Raw genomic sequence first — 5,725 nt, forward strand, 5'->3', positions numbered from 1 at the left:
CCAAAACCTCCTCCACACAACATGCCACATATAATGATCATTTGGTGGCCAATTAGTGAGTACCCCATGCTAGTGCTAACACCTTCCTCATAATGAATAGAGAAAAGAGACATGTGTTCTTCATAGTGTTGCTGATGTTTTATATTAAGCTGTGGTGAGATCAGGGCGCTATTTGGATTGGTGATTAAGGCAGCATTGAGCGACCGAGAGTTTTGTGTTGCACATTTTCCCACATGTAAAATAAAGGGAGGAGGGATGTGAAATGCTTCTTCTGTTGACACTCACTTGTAGACTATACTAAAGGGCCACTATGCCAAAAAAGAAAATAATATATAAATAAATTTCTAAACTGGCACTTTTCTCAAATGCAGAAAGAGTTCATCTAAAAGCAGAAATTTGCCTCTTACTTACATACAGAGTTGCTTGTGGCTTATGAACGGCTGGAGCTTCAGGCTTGTGCTCATTCACACAAATTACTGTCATCTATCTCTCAGTCAGTTAAGTCATCTGTCAAAGTAAAGTGTTTGGACTGACAAAATGTTTAAGGCCTGTGCTGCCTTTTAAAGGGATAGTTTACCCCCAAAATAAACATACTGTCATCATTTACTCAAGTTTACCCAAGTTACTGAACATAAAAGAAGATATTTGTAAGAATGTGGGTACCCTTGCTGGTTCCCATTGACTTCCATAGTATGGGAAAAATGGGGGGGGGGGGGTCAGAGACTATGTGTTTACCCACATTCTTACAAATGTCTTTTTGTGTGTGCGTGTGCTTGTACATGTGTTCAGCAGCAGCAGCAGCAGCAGCAGCAAAAAAAAAAAAAAAAAAACTTTTGAGGATGAGGGTGAGTGATTGATGACAGAATTTCCTTTTTTTGTGTGTGGACTATACTATCCTTTTCAAAAGAGTTCTTTGACTGACAGGTAAATCTCTAATAATGATTTTAGACACACATATGCCAATGAGATTAAAAACTGAGTTATTGCTGTTCTGTTTCTGGAATCAACATGTCTTATCTTACTGTACATATCAAAAGTTTCGGCTTCGTAAGATAAACAAAGTTGTGTATGCCTATACCAAGCCTGCATTTATTTGATCAGAATTACAGTAAAAACAGTACAATTGTGGAAACATGACATTAATTATTATTTTTTTTTTTTATTTTTTTTTTTATGTAAAATATGACTGTGGCAGTAAGCTCCATATTAGCAGTCATTTAGTGACACATGTCAGAAATCAGAAATCATTCTGATTTGCTGCTCAAAAAGGTTGAAAAAAGTTGAGCTGCTTAATAATTTTGTGGAAACCGATCATTTTTTTTCTGGATTATTAAGTACAAAAGAACTCCATTTATTAGAAATGGGAATATTTTGTAACATTGTATCAGTTTGATATGTCCTTGCTAAATAAAACAATTAATTTATTTTCTTTAAAAAAAAAGAAAAGAAAAAAAGAATGGAATAGAATGGAATGAAATAAAACTGAAAAACACTTTTCACCGCTATAGTCTTGAAATATGAATAACAGATGCCCCAACAGAACATATAGCCAGGAATCCAGATCATGATAATTGATTGACTGTAAGGATTATAATTGTGGCGCCAGAGCTCAAGTCATGATACCTGGTTTCTGTTCAAAGACTGGAGCCAATGCAACCAGTGCTGTCCTGTTCTGATTGGTTACAGCTGAAGAACAGCATTTCATATCTAAAACATTTTAATTTTGCACATTCATTTATTTTGTAGTGTTTATTTTAGGAACTATCAAAAATAAACAGAGCTAAATTTAAATTATTTTATTTCATTTAAATGAATTGTTTTTATTCTGCAATTTCAATCCAGCTGAACAACACCATTTAATTTTTAAATAATAATTTGACATGTTCATTTCATTTTCATTTCATTATCGACACGCAGAAAACTAAAAAAGTTGTGAAAGTGCAAGCTCTCTATGTGTACAACATCAACAAGCATATACATAAACTCACTTGGCGTCTAAACACAATTATCACGCTCGATTTCAAACATCTTTTTTCAACTCTCTCTCTTTCTGCCTCTCAACAGGCCAAACATTCAAAAGGGGACATATATCAGAAGGGAAACTAAGCAAGACAGAGGAATGCACTCAGTATTTTCCCAATTTTTTTCTTCCTTCTTTCGCTCTGCTTTTTCTCCCTCCATCGAAGGAACGTTTACTTTAGGTCCTTAAGAGAGAGGCTGGGAGGCTCGAGTCCCGATTTGGGTGCCCACAACTCACCAGGGCCTGCAAGCCTGATGAAGTTCAAGCTGACAGCTGCATAAATCACAGCCCACTGGAGCTAATAGGTGGCAGTATTAAAATCCAGCCTCCCGCCTCGGACCACCCAGGTAGCCTTTACAGGAATAGGAGCATCCAGTCATATCTAACACAACTGAAACTGTACAGCCATCTGAGGCACTTAGCCCCCCACTCGCCCCCCTTCTGGCTGCTCCTCAACGGGTGGGGGGCTCTCTTAGTAACACAGGAGAGGAGGATGATTCATATTTGGCACTTCCATAAAGGCTTCAGATTCAGGCCCAATATGGCATAGTCTGTCTCGCTCACGTTCTTTTTCTCTTCTTCTGGAAAAACCTATAAAAATCTAAGCCAATAACTCAACAGAAGTTACTAGCTTTCCTCTAAGAAAGAACTTGTGAACTGAGCCACTGTTAGTCTTTTAAAAGTGCAAAAATACCATGTTAAGATATTGGCCCCCTTTAGGCCAGTTCATAAACATTAAAATACATAATAAAGTAACAAAACATAAACAATATGGGTGTTAAAATGATTACAGGGTGAAAAATTGCTTAGCTTTTCTTTGCAAAGTTCAACCTTGGTTACACTTTAATATGAACAGGCATGTATGACAGTTAGTGGAAGTTAGAGAAAAGTGTTTATAACGTTTTAAATATGGATATTTTTCTTACAAAAATGCATAGATTCACCTTTATTCACCCAATGGAGCCATGTGAGGCATTTTTCATTATGGATGTATGCACTTTATTGCACTTCTTTGGAAAGTTGACAAAAAATTAAGTGCTATTATAAAACTTGGAAGAGCAAGGACAAATTTTTAACATAACTCTAATTTGGATTTATTTGGATGCCTTGACGGTGACTAAAGCATGGGCTAATTTTCATTTAGATAACATAAACTAACATTGAAAAGTACTTTAGTTTCGTGTTAATTTTAATATTTACTAACACATTATTATAATCTAAAGTTGTATCTGTTACTATTATTAAATGGACCTAATCGTACATGAACTAACAATGAACAGCTGTATTTGTATTAACTAACGTTAACAAAGGTTAATAAATACTTTACTGCATTAATTCATGTTATGAAGCACTTTATTGTAACACGTTTCTATCCACTTTTGCTTATTGCCATGAAAATCAATCATCCCACTAAAATGATTTAAACAGCTTTCATCTCAAATAATATGTTTTTACCTTTGTCTTTTTAAAGCTTTTTATAAAATGTTAAGCATAACATTTCTATTTTTAAATCGGTCCTTTTTTACTTTCATTGTAGTATGTGCCTAACTTTAACCTCAAGTTTAGCTTTTTTTTATTTTATAAAAAGGGGGGACAAGGAGTACCCCTTTAACCTCTGTTACTTGAATGAACGAACACAGTACAGCCAAAAAAGCAAAAGAATTGTATTGCATAGTTACCGTATTGTCTGGCTACAAGCAGAGTAAAAATGGGCCTCACCGTCCCTGTGGGCCCCCCACATAGTGGCTTGGCCTACACTCACTTCAGCTCTGTTTTCCCCATTTCAGAGGGTGAATCCCACGTTCTGTCATGCTATATCTGAAATCAGACCTGACACAATCACTTTCTGTCCCTGGAAAGCACTCCTAATCCCCCTGCTGTTCGTCAGAGCACTTCTCTCAAAGATCAATTTAGATTATACTGGGGATGTATGACTGCTTAAAGATGACACCGTGACTGACGCACATATTTTGTGGTTGTCATGAGCTACAGCATATGCTTACTGTTCACTATGAGCACATATTAAAAACTAGTTCACAAGCATAAACCACACTACAACATGTTTATTTCCTCTCATGTTTGATTGTATGAAACATTTAAACAACTTCGAGCTGTTGTTTTGGCCTAGGGTGACCTCATTGTAAACTGTTTTTCTAGTCAGTTGTTGGGGGATTTAAGAATCATCTTGGAACATTTAAGTACACATTTATCATATGACACCTGGGATTCACCACACACACACGCACATGCACACACACACTGTCACCGCCACACACGATTATTTACCTTACAGGCAGCTTGCTCTGTTCTTGCCTTTTCACAAGATGCATCATCCTAAAATGATTTGTAGTTGCTCTTTTTACAGTGTGTGGGATCTGGAAGCAGTACAACTGATTAAAACAACCTTAAATTATGAAGCCCTCAGAGAGAGCGGAAGTTGCCTCTAGTAATGTGTGAAGTGCAGACAAAGATACTATGAATGAAACCTTGTCATTGCTGAATTACAGACATTGCCCAAAGCCAGCAAACTTCACCACAAGAAATCTCATGAAACACATGCTCTGTTATTACTACTACTGTAAATGATAAATTTTAAAATATGAAAATGTAATAGTAATGTATTATTTCATTAATACAGATATATTCATAGTTCTAGTAAAATATGTATGTATGTGTGTGTGTGTGTGTGTGTGTGTGTTTGTATATATATATATATATATATATGTGTGTGTGTGTGTGTGTGTGTGTGTGTGCACCTACTTAATCATATTTTGAGACAAATTTGTACTAAACATGACAAAATCTTCAAAAACCTCCCTTTGGGGATGTCCTCATTTGAAAAACTTCAAGTTTTTTTTTTTTTTACTGTTAAAATTACATTTTCTTTAAGGGGTGGTGTAAGTAGTGGGTTAGAATTAGCTTATAATAAAAAAAAAATTGAATTTTAATTACGTTATAATAGATTCAGTATTTAATTATAAAACCGAAAAAAATGTCATTACTCTAATTTCAGAATATGAATATTTTCTTATGCATCAACCACTAAAAAACTAAAAGACTAAAACAAACAAACAAACAAACAAAAAAAAAAAATCTGGTGACTGAGTCTCAGCAGGTTATTGCTATTTTAATGTCACATCCAAAGAAAATTCTGCATGTATTTTTCATGCTGGTGAGTTGATGGGAGGAATGTTGCCTATATGCATGTCAAAGCTTGTCAAAGCCCAGCGGTGAGCTGCATTTCAATGAGAATCTGCGTGCATTCAGCAGTCCCTTCAACTTCCATTACAGTGACACCACTCCACCCCTTCACACCATCAATACCACTCTTGTGCTCATGTCTGAAAAACAAAAATAAATAAACTCACTCAATTCATTGCTAATGACCAGGCTCTTAGGTCATTGCTTTGGCGACCTCAGGATTTGGCCCGTTACAGACACAGTATGTGTGTGCTTTACAGTCTGTAAATGGTTTGAGGTCATAGTCCATTAATGATATTTACAGTAAAAGCTGTGTATGGGCGATGATGAAGGGCAGTTTGAACATTTGAGGGAAAATAGAGAAAACACAAACACTGATCCAAACAGTGCTCACCCCAGGAGAAAATGAGACACTCTCCCTCCTTCTGTACACATGAACACATTCAAGGACGACAACATATCAGAAAATGTCACAGGCAAAAGGAACTGAGCTGCTGGAAAATG

Source organism: Carassius auratus, chromosome 30 (genome assembly GCF_003368295.1).
Source record: "Carassius auratus strain Wakin chromosome 30, ASM336829v1, whole genome shotgun sequence".
NCBI lineage: Eukaryota > Metazoa > Chordata > Actinopteri > Cypriniformes > Cyprinidae > Carassius > Carassius auratus.